Raw genomic sequence first — 17247 nt, 5'->3', positions numbered from 1 at the left:
CCCGTCGCCGAGCTCCTCGAGAGCGAATTTCTCGGCCATCATCCTTGCAATCATTTTTTCCACTGCATCTCCACGAGAGACTTCCGCGGCATCAGCTGTTCCAGAACCGAACGGATTCGTCGGTTTGACGTCGGACGTGTTCGGGTCGGTCGACAGAGTACCCAAGTCTGATTCGTTCGGCAGAAGCCCTTGGTTCCTGCCGCTGTCAGGACTTTCTGCGCGAGAGGTCGCGGCCCCGTAGCTACTCTCGGCCCCGAGTTGTTTCGTGGCCGTGAATTTGCGGAAGGAGCGCTGGATTCTTCGCGCAGCAGCGTCTTCTCTCGCGCTCTCGGCGTCGAACGCTTCAGTGAGTTCAGGCGCGGGAACAGGCTCCCTGGGTTTTGGTTTCCGACGGTTGTATTTCCGGTAGGCACTTTGAATTCTCCTCGCGGCCAATTCCTCGCTCGAGTCTACCGGTGGCGATGACGCGACTTCCTGCTCGCGTTCGACCTTCTTATTTTTCCTAAGTCGGTATTTTTTGTAGGCCTTCTGGATGGTCCTCGCCGCGAATTCATCCTGTTCCGCAACATTCGGTACAGGAGAAGCTCCTGGTAGTGCTCGATGCGGAGATTCTTCAACATCTTTCGTCTTGTGATATTTCCTAAAAGCCTTTTGAATTCTTCTGGCGGCAACATCTTCTTCGTCGGACCTCCGCTTCTTCTCGGCGTCCAGTTCCTTCCTCGTTTTGAACTTCTTGTACGCCTTCTGGATCCTTCTAGCCGCCTTGTCCTGCAGGGCCGAATCCGAGAAGTATCCAGGGCCCTCGACCGGCTCCCTTGGCGTCGGTAAGGGCGACTGACTCTTCCTCGTCCGATAGTGTCTATAAGCCTTCTGTATGGTTTTTGCGGCTTTCTGGACGTCGTCGAGACCGGGCTCCGGTGTCAGGCCACGAGTGGCCTCGGCAGCGGACGGCAGGAAGAAGTCGTGGTCCGAAGTTCTACCGCGGACCAACGAGTCCCGATGCTCCGAGAACGAGGAAATTTCAACTTGGGGAATGTTCTGATTTTCAGCGGTCCCGAAGTTCGTATACTCGAGCAGAAGCTCCTCAGTGGGCATCGAGACCCCGGTTTTCGGGAAATCCGAAAGCTCCGACAGATCGTCGTCGTGAGGGATGTTCTCGATGTCGGCCAGCGACATATCCTCCTCGGTTTCAACCGTTTCAGAAGTCCAGGTGGTACCGGGGAAGGGTTCTTCTACTCTCTCGATTCGGAACTTTTGTCTCGTGTCCATTGTCTCAGCTGCTGTTTGGGGTCTGGTGTTGGTGTCGGTGCGTTTTCTGTGTTTATGTCTTTTCGAAGATCGGCTCCGGAGGGACATTTCCTTATTGAGTGACTGGTTACCCTCCGCATGTGGCGTGTCCTTCCCTGAGAGCTCTAGCTCGGCCAGATTCCGCTCGGGCGCGGTCCCGAGAACGGTTTCCTTCTCGTCTACGATGGCCCTCTCTATCGCCAAGTTCTCCATACGGTCGTTGTCATACGGCGTTGTCTCCCTGGGGACAGCGTGGGAAATTACCGGATCGAGTTCATGCCCAGCCCGCGGGCGATTTGGATCAGCTTCGCTTCGGAGCAGACGTTCTGACTCCGTCCCGGGATCGCCGTAATCGTCTGCGGTCGCCTCGACCGTTAAGCTTCCAAGAGCTTCGCCTTCGACGTGTGAAGGTTGGAACGACGCGGTCTCCGCGGTGAAATCTTGCGGGAAGACATTCGCATCTCCCTCCCGATTCTCAGCTGAACTCCGATTTTTCTTTTTGTTCTTTTTCTTGGATTTCTTCGAATTGATGCTCTGTTCGGGGTCCTGGGCCGCGTCTGATCGGGTTTCTTGGATTTGCCCTGCCTCGTCTCCGCTCACATGGTTATCAGCTCCGGTGTCCGCGATGAGCTCCGGTGGTATCTCTTTTGACTCGGTCGGGCGTCGTAGCTCAAGCTCAACGGGTAGTGTCTCCGTGAGCTCTACGATCTCCGCGACCGAGCCTTCCGGACGTCCGTCGGTGCTGAGCGCCTCTGATTGCGTTGTGGCGATGGAATCTCGGACGTCAGTGTCGTGCTCTTCTTCTCCCGGCATTAAGACCTCGCTCTGCGAAGCATTGTTGCCCTGAGTCGACATTCCGAGCTCCGGTACGAGCGAGTCGGAGGACTTCTTCTGATGACCCTCAGCTTCGTAGACTGAATCCTCTCCCAATCTCTTCTGCTTCGTCTTCTTTGAGCGTTTCTTCGGCTTCTCGAGACACGGAATTCGATTCTCCACATTCCGTCGTTGGACAGTTTCCTCGGACCTCTCGAGACTTCTCCCGACTATCGAAGGCTCTGTTTGCTCGCTAGTCACAGGAACGGAATCGATACCAGATTCCGGGGAACCAGAAACCGAGCAGATGAAATTCTCATCGACCGGAGGCACTGGTTCCGCTGCTGGAGGCACTTCGATTTCCAATGGATGAACTTCTCCAGGTGTCTCGATCTGGGAGCTTCCCGCATCAATAGGTATCAAAGCGTCTCGACACGCTCCGGGAGATGACTCGCGGTCTCCGTGTTCGTGGTGAGAGAGCTCAGGCCCCTCCCTCTTTGTTCCGATATCGTTCGGAGATGCAGAATTCCTGTTTCTCCGCTTCTTTCGTTTCGATTTCTTCGTAGAATCGCCATCACATACTCTCGCATCCAATGGACGCTCCGAAGAGTCCGTTCTCAGAGCTGCCGCTCCTGCGTTTGCGCTTGGCGTGTCAATCGTCACTCCAGGTTGTTCTGGTTGCTCATGATGTTCTAGAGGAGTCTTAAGGTCGAAGACATCGACTTCGTCGACGACTGTCGGGGTTTCAGCTTCTTCGTCATCTGCCGTCTTCTGTGACAAAGGTGCTACATCTGTAGACACGGAGCAATCCAGATGTTCAGACTCTCTCGATTCCGAATCGTAGAATTCGACTGCTTGTGGATCGTGTCCTGCAGGAACTTCTTCCCCGGGAGAGGTCCGGGGAGCAAAGTCAGATGGTTCGATGGAATCGTGTTTCTTCTTTTTTGATATCTTGCTTTCCTTCTTCGACTTCGTTGATTCAGAACCCAGCTCCCGATCTTCGTGAATCCAAACAGAGCCGTCGTACGGGTCGGAGACTCCCAGTCCGAGAGACGATCCCTCAGGGCCTGCCTCTGATGCCCCAGACATGGCTTCGAATTTCTCAACTTCAGTGCCAACGCTCATATTCATAGCGGCTCCGGATTGTTTCTTCTTCTTTTTCTTCTTCTTCCCGGGAATCTCGATCTTTTCGTCAAGGTCCACCGGCTCCTTTCGCTGTGCTGTTGAATCCGTGAGATCCCCTCGCGGGATGTCGGTAGCCATCTCCGCCGCAACCGAGCGCGCATCGTCTCGTCCCTTTTCAGGACTGCTGGTCGCCCCGTCCGTTGCGGCAGACGAGATGTCCGGGTGCGAGGGTTGCTCAGGATGAACCAAAGGTGACATGAAATCGAAAACGTCGATGTCTTGAACGGAAAGTTGGCCATCCATGTCCTTCGAACTGTCTCCGTCGTCCGCAAGTTCTTCGAGCTTCCGGCATGACGCGGCGAGGTCCTGCGCTGTCTGGATCTCCGCGGCGTCAATACGACCCGCCTCGAACTCCTTCGGGGACTCTGCCTTCCCTCTGAGCTCGGCGGAATCGTCATCCACTCCTTCTTCACCGCGAACTCCCGCTAATTCGACGCCGGTACCAGTCGCGTGCGCAGCGGAATACTCGATGCCGGGAGGAGGTTCCGGATGCACAACTTCCGGGAGCTCTTCTGCTACCTCGACGCTGTGAGCGATCTGGAGGTGAGGATGTTCGGGTTGTTCACGATGTTGCAATGGCGTCATAAAGTCAAAGATGTCAACTTCATCTGAATTCGGTTTTGCACTCGGTTGAGAGCTCCCCGATCTGGGCAGTTGTTCGTGGTGCCCGAACTCCATCGGGGTATCGGGCTGCTGAACTTTCTCTCCTCGTTTCCGCTTAGACTTCTTGTCCTTCGTCTTCTTGAACTCCGCAGGAGCTGGCTCCGATTCCCGATCGCCTCGGAGTCCGATCTCAACGTTAGTCAGGTCCAGATCTCCAGCGAGTTCGGACGTGTTTCCAGAATCCGCTCGGGAATCAACGGTGATCACTCCGTCGACGGTGCGAGCGATCGTAGCTTCGCTAGGAACGAGCTGTCGGGAATCGGGCTGTCCCACTCGGTCCATAGGGGCCATCGGTTCGTCGGCGCTCTCACTCGAGGCGCGAATTCCGCTCGGATCGATGAGCTTCTCAGCTGATGCGGTGAAATCTTCCCCTTCTTCAACCCCGCCGTGAGCCGCTTGGGCTTCCCGCCTCCTTTTGGATTTCTTATCTTTTCTCGCCTTCGTGGGCTTCGCGCCGACTTGATACTGGTCGTCCGAGACGTTGACGGATTCGGGATTCGTAGGTGGTATATCTTCGAGAACGAATGCAGTGACTTCCGGTTCGCCCGGCGGGACGGTTTCTTCGCATTCACCGCCTGATCGACTGAGGTCCTCGATTTGTTCACGAGAAGCTCCGGGGTCAGGAGAGTCAACGCGCTTGGGGAGCTGCTCGGTCTCAAGAGGCACCGCGTTCATCTCGTCGGCGCTTCCGATCCTTTCCATGCCTCCGGATGAATCCACTCTATCTTTCCCCCGACCTCCCTTCTTCCCTTTCTTCTTGGAGCCCTTCTCCCTCTTCCTTTCATCTGTTGACTCCGGCCTGATATCCCCTCCTAGTGGAGTTTCGAGCGGCTCGATATCGGGTCCGGGAGATCCGTCGGCGGATTCTCCGGGAGTTTGGATTTCTCCCGTGACAAGGCTCCGATCACGATCGATCGCAAGCGAGGAGACCTCGTCTTCCACTTCTCCCAGGGCGGGTGCCCATTGGGAAAGGTCCTGATCGTCGTGGACAACTCGACTGTCCTCAACCCTCCCGAGGTCTCGATCTTGTGAGACGAAGACTTCTCTTGGGTTTACCTGAGTGGTATCGATCGAGACAGTGGGATGTTCTGGTTGTTCGTGATGCTGCAATGGGGACATCAGGTCGAAGATGTCCTCGATGGGGGCTTGGCCAGCGACATTCTCCTGGAGGTCTCTTCCTTCCCGTTCGACGACCTCGTCCTGTTCTGCTTCCTCGGCCTCAATTCGAACCTTCGGATGTTCTGGCTGTTCGTTATGCTTCAATGGGGACATCAGGTCGAAGATGTCCTCGATGGGGGCTTGGCCAGCGACATTCTCCTGGAGGTCTCTTCCTTCCCGTACGACGACCTCGTTCTGTTCTGCACCCGCGGCCTCAATTCGAACCTTCGGATGTTCTGGTTGTTCGTGATGCTGCAATGGGGACATCAGGTTGAAGATGTCCTCGATGGGGGCTTGGCCAGCGACATTCTCCTCAAGGTCTCTTCCTTCCCGTTCGACGCCCTCGTTCTGTTCTGCACCCTCGGCCTCGATTCGAACCTCCGGATGTTCTGGCTGTTCGTGATATTCCAAGGGTGACATGAGATCGAAGACGTCAACGTCGTCATCGATAACTCGGTCTGTGCGAGTTGGTCCGAAGCAGCCTTCTTCTTCGGACAGGGCTGATCTCTCGTGGATTTCAGTTTCGACTTTGACTGAATCGGCTTGACTCTCTCCCATTACTTCAGCCTGCTGACTCTCCAGAACGGATGATTCCTTGACTCCGTCATCAGCTTCACCAAGCTCCCCGACTGCGACACCGATTCGGACATCAGGACGCTCGGGCTGCTCATGGTGTTCGATGGGACTCATCAAATCGAAGATGTCAACTTCGTCCGGGATTTTTCCCGTGGTATCTGAGTCTCCAATCGTTCGGGTCGCCGTTCCGAGGGACGAGGCAATTTCTTCCTCGTCTCTGAGCTCAACGTCCATTTCAACATCCACGCGATCGGGCTGTTCGTGGTGCTCGAGAGGAGTCATCATATCGAAAACGTCGACATCCTCCCCAACTTCCTCAAGTGACACAACCTCTCCAGTAGCTCGGAGGGCCGCATCGCTTGGGATGTCGTGGCATCTTTCGGATTCTTGGTAGCCCGGAGTTGAAGTTGGCACGCAGATGCCAATCGTGCCGGGAAGTGGTTCCACCTCAAACGAATCCTCTCGATCAATCACCGGAGGAGACTTGCTCTCTTCCCCGAAGTGAACTGATCCAGACCGGTCGTCCCGAGCTTCCTTATTTCTCTTCCTCGATTTCCTCTTCTTTTTCCCTGACTTCAGAGACCCTTGACTCTGATCTCGGTCGCTTAAGAGGTCGTTCGATTCGAGAGCGATGGCTCCCTCGATTCGACATTCTGGCGCCGGTCGGGAATCCGCCGATATCACGATTTCCTCCTCGACTCCCGTCCCGATCTCAATCCCTGGATGTTCGGAATCCTCCCCAGTCGAGAGTGGGATTGGCTCCGGGTCCGTGTCGGGGGATCTCTCGAGCGCGATTTGCGCCTCTCCGAGTGGTCCACTCTTTCGGCTGGCTGGCGCTTGCGGAGAAATATCCAGTCCGCTCCGAATTTTCTTCCTCGAATTCCTCTTCTTTTTCTTAGGTGATTCCCGAGCCTGATCTTCCTCGACCTCGCATTGAGGACCTTCCGCTGGCGATCCCACTCCAGGACTCTCCGAGACCTCGAACACGGCGTCCGGGCTTCCAATGCACCCGCCTCCTACAGACTCTATTTGGGTGTCGTCGCCGGACGCCGCTGCCGGAGTTTCGGCGAGAGTTCGAGTATCCGACGATTCGGTCTGTAAATCGCGGATTTCGGGAGGTCCCGAGACGTGCGGGGCCTCCAAAGATTCCTCTTCGATCTTGTCTGATGATGGCAGCGAGTTTTCTGTTCCAGACACGTCACTTCGAAGATGTCTCTCCCTCTTAGACTTCTTCTTACTTCTCTTGGCTTTCGAAGATCCTTCATCGAACACCTGATCGCCCGAATTGTCCGTCGGAATGGTCTCAGGACCTACCGCGCTCGGACGTTCAGCTCTGCGCTCCGCCTCCTGAGGTTCGGCCGCATGTTCAGGTTCAGTCCCCGGACCGATCGAGACAACCGGATGCTCGGGTTGCAAGGGAAGCTCCAGGGGGGTCATGATGTTGGGAGCGTCGAATTCTTCCGCTTCTCCGAAGTTTTGCGAGACGTCGGCAACTGATCTCGGCAGGAGCTCTGTTTCCGCCTCCATCGCAGATGCTTCCGGATCGTCGAGCGAAACGTCGCGATCGAGAGTTGAGTCGGGATCTCCAAGTCCTTTCCCAGCAGTTCCGATGACGGCGGAATCGGGTTGAAGACTAGACGCCTCCGGGGCAGCGGCTCCGACGATGGGCTCAGTAACGAATTCGCATGGCAGGTCTTGTGAGCGCGGCTCCAGGAGCTCGTCATCGAACTCCCAGCTCTCGGGTGTTGGCCTCCGAGGTCTGCCACCCGCTGTCTCCCCTGAGTGATACGAGTCTTCGGCTGCCGGTGCAGACCGCCGGATTTGATCGGCAACCGCTTTCCCTCGCGCATCCTGAGCTACCTTATCGACAGAAGTCAGGGTAAGAAGGCCAACTTCTGACAGATCATTTTCTGCTGAACGAGCCTCGGAAAGACTCGTCTCTCCCCGGGCAACAGAATCGGGTGACTTTTTCTGTTGCTTCTTCTTCTTTTTCGATTTGGCCCTCGCCGACGGATCTCTGTGATCGTCGATGCGGCCCTGTGGAGTTCCGATCACGGGTTGGAGCTCTTCAGCGAATCCTTCCGTCGACTCTCCGAAAGCTTCTCCGATCGACTTCTCTGACGCGGATTCCATGGGAACAACTAGACGCTCGGGTTGTTCGTGATGTTCCAAGGGCCCCATGAAATCGAAGGCGTCAAAGTTGTCCACAGAAATCTCCCTCTGTCCATCGCCTTCCACGATTTCCGTCCTTTCTGTCGAATACTCCGGTGCTTCTACTTCTCCCGGGTACGCTTCCGCAATCTTCACTTCAGGTTTCGTTTCCTCCAACAGAACGGTTGCTTCCGATTGCTCCTCCTGGATTTTACGCTTTCCCTTCTTCTTTGACTTCTTTTTCGCTAGAACATCACCGGGAATCGAGTTCAACGGCTCCAGCGTCTCCGACGTGCGAGAATTTTCGAACGCTTGTGCTGCCGCTCCGGTGTCCGGTAGCTCGGGCTCCGGATGAAGTCTCGGTTCCTCCGGCTCCGTGGGACATCGTGACCGTGGGATCGAGTCTGAGACTCCTGAGGCATCAGCAGGATCTGCTTGTGGGACTGTGTCGTCTTGGCTTTCATGGAACTCGCTCCTCCCATAACAGATAGCTCCCTCAAAGCCTCCGTAGACGGCCTCGTACGTTCCATCGCTCAGCGGGGTCACCTGAGAGCAGACCTGCTGTCCCTCCGGCAGAGGAGCCCGCTCCCGGTAGCTCCGCTCGGGAATCTGACGCGGCGCAATCTCTCCAGCGACGCTTTCTCCCTCCTGTGGATCGGATGTCGACGTCGGCGCTTCTGCAGATCTCCGCGGCTCGAGCTCGGTGAATTCTACCATCGCGCCGCCCGATTCGGTCTGCCTGACTTCGGGGGCCTCGTCCGGAACTTCGACCAGCGAAGGGTCCGGGGATGCCCTGGTTTTCTCGGGGGAAGTTTTCTTCTTCTTCTTCGATTTCCTCCCGCTCCGAGGAATTCCGCTTGGATCGGCTTGGTCTCTCTGGGCACCGTCATCGTGGACTGCCGCTCGCTGAGTGTCAATTTTGGGCTCAGGCTCGAGTGCGCTTGACGCAGCGAGACCGAGAGGAGAACTCACGGGAATCGAGTCGATCGCATCACGAACAGCAGCAGTCGTGTCTAATTCTCGCTCAGCCGCATCCCGACGACTCTCACACTCGTCCGGACCCTGCTGAGCCGTGTCCGCCTGGTGGTCAAGGGGTTCAACGAATGCGAAACCCGTTAAGTCCACTTCATGGGTCATACCCAAGATTTCTCCGCTCCTGGACGGAAGCGGATCATCTCCCTGCAGGTCCGAAGGAATAGATGGGCCCCCTCTATCGGTCGCGGCTGTATTTTCAAAAATCATCGCCTCCTGAACTTCGCGGGTGTGCGATCGGCTCTTCCGCTGTCTCCGTTTCTTCTTGGTGTCCTGCTGCTCGGGTGAATCTTCGAACGCGGAACTCAGCTCTTCTTCCGAGACTACGATGTCTGGTAAGCCTTTGAGCTTCTTCTTCCTCTTGCTTTTCTTGATCGCCGCCGCCGCACCACCAGCGCCCGTATCCACATTCTGGGACTCCGTGTCCTTGTCCGAAGACTTTCTGGAGGGCTCTGTGGACGGCGAGGCTGAAAAATCGTCGAGAGAGTCCCTGTGTAGGGCCACAGTCACCCCGCTCGACGTCAGTGTCTGAGCGGAAACCCCGAAACATTCCCAAAGAGACGAGGTGTTCTTGTTATCTGTCGTGTGTCCGTGGTTTGACGTGAACGTGGGTATGAGTGTGCTCTGTTGGAATTCGAGCGCGGCTTCATCCGCAAATGCCGGATGATCGCTGGACCTTTGTTCCGGCTCCGGCGTGGTATCTAATGATTTCCTAGATTGTTGTCTATGATCTAGAACCTGTGACATGCTCGACGAACTGGGGTGGCGACAAGTCTGAGGCGCGAACGTCGGTTCGCGCAGCGGCGTGGCTCCCCTCGACGGTCTGGGACTGACGGAGGCTCTGCCGGCGCAAACATCCGCGTAACTTGGAAGCTCCAACGTCTCGTACACCTGCGGCTCGCTGAGCATGACCTGCTCGACAACACCCGCGCTTATCAGAGGAGTCTGCGTATCGTCCAGGGGCGAAAGCGGACTGGTGAACGTGGTGTTCGAAAGACCGAAAATCGGGGGCGGAAGCTCCGCTATGGGGGAATAAGTCATCGGGAGCTCGGCCGGCTCGCATGGGTCTTCCTGATAGAACTGGGTCAGTTCATCGGCGGGATAGTAGCCGTAAGGCTCGCTGGCCCAGACTCCGGTGTTGTCGGTCACGTATTGCATCGCAACTTCGGAACAACGACGTTCGATCGGCCTCGCATGGCTGGATAGAGACTCCTCGAGAGAAGCAGGACTGTGCGAAAGTTCCGCTGACGGACACAACAGATCGCTTCGAGCGTTGAGATTTTCGCCGAAGGGCGATGCACGCGCTTGTTTCACGGGACTTTGCTCACGGGGAGTTACAGCTCTGCTGGCGCGACCCGAAACCACATCAGCGTAGGTGATTGACGGATTGGGATCGAGCGAGCGAGCGGATAGCTTCGCTGTAGATTCCGTCTGTGATTCGCGGAGGAGCTGCTTGGTAACTTCCTGAACGAAACGTTCCTCCACCGAAATTTTTCGTTCCGGAGCGGCTTTGCGTCGGTCCGATATCGGCTTTGACCCGACGGCTGTTTTAGGTTTCTTCGGAGCCTTCGGTTTCCTGGCGGGTTGGAACTCGCTTTCGACGAAGCTTGCTTCGTCTAAATCGTCGGGCGTACCGGAATCGGCTGATAGCTCCCTGATGACCGGAATTTCTTCGCGCGGGACTTTCTCAGAAACTTCGGGGCTTGCATCAGTCAGACGCTCTCCCGCATTTCCTTCATCTTTTGGTTCAACCCGAATTCCTGAGGGTTTCTTCCTCGATTTTTTTGTCGTTTGTCCCTCAGCTGCTCCTCCGACCGGAATTCGTTCGTCGGTATTTCGCTGCGCTCGGATTGGAGAGAAGTCTTGTGGAGAATCCTCATTGGGAGCTTTACCGCACTCGATGGGATCGTGGGAGCTTTCCTTTTCCTTCTTCTTCTTGGACTTCTTCTTTTTCTTCGGTGTTCCTTGACTGATTTCGTGTTCGCTTGAAATTTCACGAGCCGCGCCTCTTGCGGTTTCGTCATCTCTCTCGCAGGTCATGGGCGAAGCAGGATGGTCGGGCTGCTCATGACGACGCTCTATCGGCGACATCATATCGGAGACATCTTCGATGATCCCTTCTGAGGTCCCGGTGGGTGTCAGCTGCGAGAGTTTCGTCTCGGTCGTGTCGCTGAATTCGTAACCTTCAAGAATGGCACCAGATTCGAGGGACTTTTTCTTCTTCTTGTTCTTCTTCTTCTTCGGCTCCTGCTCCGTGTTGATGCTTTTCCCTTCGTCTGCCTTTTTCTGGGGGGAGGCCCCGCGCTCCGGGAGAGGAGCTCCACGAGTTTCCCTCGTTTGAGCGACCTGATGAGGAGCTTTCTGCAAGTCCGGTACCTCAGTTCTCTCTGCTTGTCCTTCCGATAAGCTCGTCGACTGGATCTCAGGGCCATCCCGCCGCTGCCTTGAATCGGGTGAATCAGAACCTACATCGCTCCCGAGCGGAATCTTTCCTCCCGCATCCCTTCCATGACGTTCGGGGGGAGACTCACCGCTTTCGACCTGGGCGAGTTTTTCGCTGCCAGCGTCGGGCGAGCTCACGCGGGCCTTCTTCTTCTTCTCCTTCAAGTTAGTCTTGATTTTCGTCATGTCGTGAGCTCGCTCCCAATCGATAATTTCTCCGGGAGGCTGAATTTCAAGTTTTGAATCCTCGACGATCTCATCGTCGTTTTTAATATCAGTTGGAATCGATGTATCGTCGCCTATCGCAATTTTTTCACGAGATGTTCCCGACTCGGAGTCGCTTCCGTCGAGGGTCTGTCCTCCGGTGTCTAGTCGAATGATCTCCTGAAGAGATTCCGTGCCACCCGTATCGGTGGTCGAATCGATCAGAAGGGAATCGAAGTGGGGGCTCTCCTCCATAGGTTCGTCGACCCTTGATCGATTCTCTGAGCCCTCGCGGTACACGGGTGTTTCGATCACAGCCTGACTGGTAACCTCCGGGTGCTCGAGCTGGTCGTGGTACTCGCGGGCCGACATCAGATCGAATACATCTACACCGTCCGCAGAGGGTTGCTGCCCCTCGAGTTCCGGTTGCGGCCCCTCAGCCGAAACCGCCGCCACAAAGTCATCTCCTGTGGAAACTTCCTTTTCAGATATTTCGGAGGAAGACATCCCCGGATGATCTGCACCAAGCTCCTGTTCGTCATCCGCTATCTTCTTCTTTTTCTTCGACTTCCTTCGCGGCTTAGTCGTTTTCAATTCATCCACCCTTCCAGTCTCTTCAAGGCAAATGCCTCCGAGTTGCTCATGGTCCTTCTCGGGATCCCGACCCTCCTCAGCGTCGACACCAGCGACATATGACACTCCAAGAAGGAGTTCTGTATCTCGCGGCACGTCAGAGCGAGCGCTCTCGAAACCCCCGGCAGTCGGATCGGTGACGGAGGCGCCGAACTCTACGATTTTTCCCGCGGAGTCAACTCGTGGGTTAGAAGGATCAATTTCAGCAACGGATGACATCGCTACCGAAACTGTGGACAGATCTACCGGGGGATGGATCTCTGAAAAACCGCCGGTCTCCGGAGACGCTATCGCAGGCGTGAAATTTTCTGCTGGGAGAGGATCTGAGCGGGACTTCTTCTGCTTTTTCTTCTTCTTCGGTCTTCTTGCGAATGCTCCGGTGCCGGTATCCTGCTCACTACTTCTCTCCACAGCTGAAGCTCCGGACTCGATGGCCCCGGTCGCCTGAGTCGTACCGTGTCTAATTTGCGTAACATCTTCGGGCATTTCGATTTCAGGCTCCGCTTCCTTCCGTAACGACTCTGATATTGTGGAGTCGTCGGAGATGCCGAAGGGGCCCGCCGCGATGATCGACTCAGTGAGGTTTTCAATCTCCATCGATAATTTGCCCCCAAAGATTCGGGTGGACTCGGACTCGAACTCCTCCTGCGTTGCATCGGGCGAAACGTCTTGGGGATCGTCCCTCTCTCGATGTTTCGATTCCTGTTCTACTTGATTCTGCCCCGGTTCCGTTAGCAGGCCCTGGGAGGACATGGTTCCTTCGGCGGCGGATTCATGTCCTGCTTCCTGAGTTCCTGATCCGATTTCCGGGGGTGAGTCCCGTTCCTTCTTCTTCTTCGCCTTCGATTTCTTCCTTTGACATCCTGCATCTCCCATCTCCAGATTTTCAGCGGCCCAGATTTCGCCAGCTTCGCTCACAATTCGGGGAGGGCTCGTCTTATCCGGCTCGGGGACGACATCTGGGAGGGTTTTCATGGGACCTTTCTCACTTCCGCGGGTATCGACGGAATCTTGATCTTGGAGAACGCCAGGAATTTCGGTCTGGGCGATGCTCTTTTTCTTTTTGGATTTCTTCCTGGATTTAATTGCGATGGTACTTCGCAATTCTTGACCATCGGGAGCATTCGTGTTACAGACGTCCGTCTCGGGAGTTCCGACCGTTTGGACAAGATCTCCTTGACAGGACGTTCTGGCGGTCCCATCGCGCCCCTCTCCGGAAGATGATCCGTGCTCGATGACCCCTGCTTGCCTCCGAGTATCTCCGCTTACGAAATCTTCTGGTGGGCCGAGTTCTTCGGCAGGAAGTTTGCCCTCCCTGTTCGATTCTTCCCCGACCTCAGACCCAATCTGATTCTGATCACAATCGCTTGATTTCCTGGGAACTGCGTCGGCATTAAGGGCTTGCAGCTCTGTACCGTCCTCGGCGGAAGAGACTTCTTCGATTCCGAATTCCGTCAGTATCTGCGGGTGTTCTGGTTGCTCGTTGTGTTCTAGCGGCGTCATCAGGTCGAAAATATCTTCATCGATGTTGGTGCTTCCAGCGGGATACTGCTCCTCGTCCTCCATCTCCGATCGCTGAGCTTCATTCACAGCCTGCGGATCCGCTTCTTCCGTGGTTCCAACAATTTCTTCCGCGACTCGACGAGTTCCGGATGCTTCCCCGAGGCTTCTCAGGTCGTCATCCCTCGTCGAAACGTCGCTTACCTTCGGAAGACGTTCCCGATTCCGGTCCATCTCATCTTCCGGAATGTCCTCCTGCCCCGCTTCTGCTCTGAACAGTTCGGGAGCGAGGGATTCCAATTTTTGAGGGGAGCCGTCTTCAAAAATTTTCGGATGTTCTGGCTGCTGATAACGCTCCAAGGGAGACATCATATCGAATACGTCAACCTCCTTCTCGGTGCCAAGCTCGATTCCGAGCGGAGCCTGGTCCGTGTCACGGGGGGACGGATCTTCCGACTTCCGGGTCTCCGTATCTGGAACGTCTTCGCCGATCAGGACTTCGGTGTAGGTTGTCGGTTGTACCGTCTCCCCCTCTGACTGCGGGACTGGAATCTCCTCCGAGAAGCCTGCTCCTCCTCTACGCGTTGGAAGCTCTATCGGATCGGATTTCAGCGTCTTCTTCTTCCGCTTAGAAGACTTTTTGCCCACAGCGTTGGTCGAGCTTCCAGCGGATTCGCCGTCGACGCCAGAACTCTCTTGCACCGCAACAATGTTCTTCCGTGTCTCCGAATGCGGAAGCTGAACAAATCGTTGATCAGGCGCCTCGGTTCCGGGAGGTTCGATGACATCGAGTTCGCACGGGAAGGGATGGGATATTTCTGTGGTTTCCGCGCCGTGAACTGTTGGCGGGACGTCGTTTACGACCTCCGCCGGTGCTCCTATCAAGTGAGTCGGGAGCTCGGGTTGAATTCGAGCTTCTGAAGCTTTCATCAGATCGAACACATCGGAGTCATCTTTAAGCGGTCCTGCAATGATTGGCTCCCGCAGAGATCTCTCGGCCTCGTCCCCAGGGAGTTGCATAGAGCGTTCGGAATCCCCCGCATAAACATCAACACTCTGCTCGCCACAGGATTCCGTGCCAATCTCAAGCGCAGGTCGATCCCGGTCCACTCTCGTCGGGGAACCCGAGACCTCAGCGTCGGGCTTTTCCGCCGTGAAACCTCTGGCGGAGTCGATCTGATCGATGACACTTTGAGCGAAAGCCTCAGCGGACATAAAGTTCTCAGTGGGAATCGTCATCTCGAAGACGTCCTGTTCTTTCGTCGGCTCAATTGCTTGTGGTTCTCCGACGACGGACCCGAGACACGCATCGTCCCCTCTGATGTCCTCGCAAGTGGTTCCCGATGTGGCATAAGATGTTTCGACAGCGCAGGATCCGGATGCATCGTCGGGGGACCGATCGTCTGCTCTTTTCCCCCATCTTCTTTGATTTCCTCTTCGATTTCACCGATTTAGAATCGGGCTCTTGTTCGTTCGGACCGGCCCCGAGCGCCAGGCCTCTCGAGCCCAGCGCTCGATTCTCCTCCGAGTCAGCCTCGATTGAGGTTGAAACTCTCGGAATATCAGGCTGGTCATGAATATTTGATGTCGTCATCGAGCCCTGAACATCCTCCTCGACGGACGATCTCTGGGGCTGGTCTAGGATCTGTGCAGACTGAATCCCATCATCGTCCCGGTCTCGGGGTCCAGAGCGATTCCCGTCTCCAACTGAATCCTCCCTCTCGCCACGCTCTTTCCGATCTCTTCCCTTCTTGCTGGATTTCCCTTTCGATTTTCGGAGGCTGGAACTTGGTTTCTTGTCGCTAGGTTCCGCGAACGACTGGAGCTCAGTGCCGCTCGGAGTTTCCGACTGTGAAAGGTCTTCCCCGAGAGGAAGTTTTTCGGCGATCTCTCCACGAATCGTTTCCCTTTGGTCTGTAGCTCGAGAGAACTCGCCGATATCGGCTCCTCCCTCTTGGACGGGGATGACCTCCAAGATTGAGCCTTGGGAAGCTTCCAGCGGAGCTCCAGTGTCGAGCAGGGACGTTGGGGAGTCTTGAGCTCCGCTTTCTGATATTAGACCCTGATCTTCCTTTTCCGGATGCTGTCCGCGTCTCAGAGCCGGAGTCGCTTCCTGGTACCGTGGAGAGTCAGGAAATTCAGCGAGGCGAAGTTCCTCGGCATCTTGAGCGCCTATCTGCGCGGGACCTACGGTTTGCGATTCTGAGGAGCTCACGTCGTATGGGGGCGATTCCGGCTCAGAGACTCCACTCTTTTCCGGCGGTGGCCCCTCAGGATGCTCTTCGACGCGACATTCGTGAGAAGCTGTCGATGTTTTTCCCTTCTGCAATTCCCTTTCACTGTCCAGATTTTTCGAATCTATCGAGAGGTCTCCCCCATTACGTCGGCGTCGGTTCGGTAGATCTTCGGGAATCGATTTATCGTCATCTGGAGACTCTTGGAACCGCGCGCTCCCTGGTTCAGCAGGGGATCCAGGTGAGATACTCTCTGCCACAGATGCAGCATCCCCGTCATGCTTCGACAAGAATTCGACACGATCTCTGTGCTTCCCTCGTTTCTTTTTCGATTTCCGTCTATCCAATCTATCCGCGACAGGCTCAACTGAGAATTCGGATCGGAAGTCCGGAGGGACCTGCGGTCCTATTGTACCTTCATCATTTCGCTCAGGATGGTCTGCCGCGGGACTTGGCTCTGATGCTTCCGGTGTACCAACCTCCCTGAGCGAGGCTTGTGCGCATGGGGTCGAGCTCATTCCTTGTTCGTCCTCAATCGGGGATTGCTCGCCAGCCAAGACCCGTTCCTCCGGTGTACTACTTTCCTGAATCCCGTCCCCTTCGGACTCAGCGACGGATCTCCTAGCTTGGACCAACCTTTCGACGGCGGATGAATCGACTTCGGCCCCGGAACGTTCACCACCTTCGACAGCAAAGGAATCTTCCATTCTTTGGATCGAAGACATTCGAATCAACTCTTCGTCGCTGATGACCCTATCCGTCCGAGAGCCATCGGTATCGGGCACGTTTTCGACCCCTGATATTAGTTGGTTTGAGCTTTCTTCCGTTTCAATTGGGGAACGATCCAATGCCGGTGTCAGAGTCGATGATTCGAGAGTTCTTGCGACTTGCACGACGTCTTGCATCTGATCCGTAGGAGTTCCCGCTCGTGGCATTGCGACGGGGAATCCGAGCTCGGCCCCACGTCCACCGATCCTTTCATCGACAGCCTCGGAAGGAGACCCACTCGAGGGCTCGATCTGCGAAGAAAACCTATCGCAGGATTCCGTGGGACCCGTCAATTCGATGGGTCGTTGATCTCCTGCAACATCGCTTGGAGGTTTCCCGAGAGGATGTTTCGCCTTCCGCTTCTTTTTTCGCTCAACCACCGTGGTGAATTCTCCGGGAGCGCCAGCTTCTGTCTCTCTAGTAGGCTCGGGGTTTTCAGCCGGAAGCTCCGGCGAACGGTTCTCCCTCTCTGCCGTAAGCGATCGGGAGCCGACCGGCTCATCGAGGTTCACCGCTTCGAGCCGTCCTTGCTTCGATTCAACGTGGGCTCCTGCAGTTTCATCTTCTGCTAGAGTCGGCGTCGGAATCACTCCTGTCTGCC

This window comes from Galendromus occidentalis, unplaced genomic scaffold (assembly GCF_000255335.2).
Source record: "Galendromus occidentalis unplaced genomic scaffold, Mocc_1.1 scf7180000077383, whole genome shotgun sequence".
Lineage (NCBI taxonomy): Eukaryota > Metazoa > Arthropoda > Arachnida > Mesostigmata > Phytoseiidae > Galendromus > Galendromus occidentalis.
The sequence above is the reverse complement of the archived record's forward strand: the minus strand, read 5'-3'. Positions refer to the sequence as shown.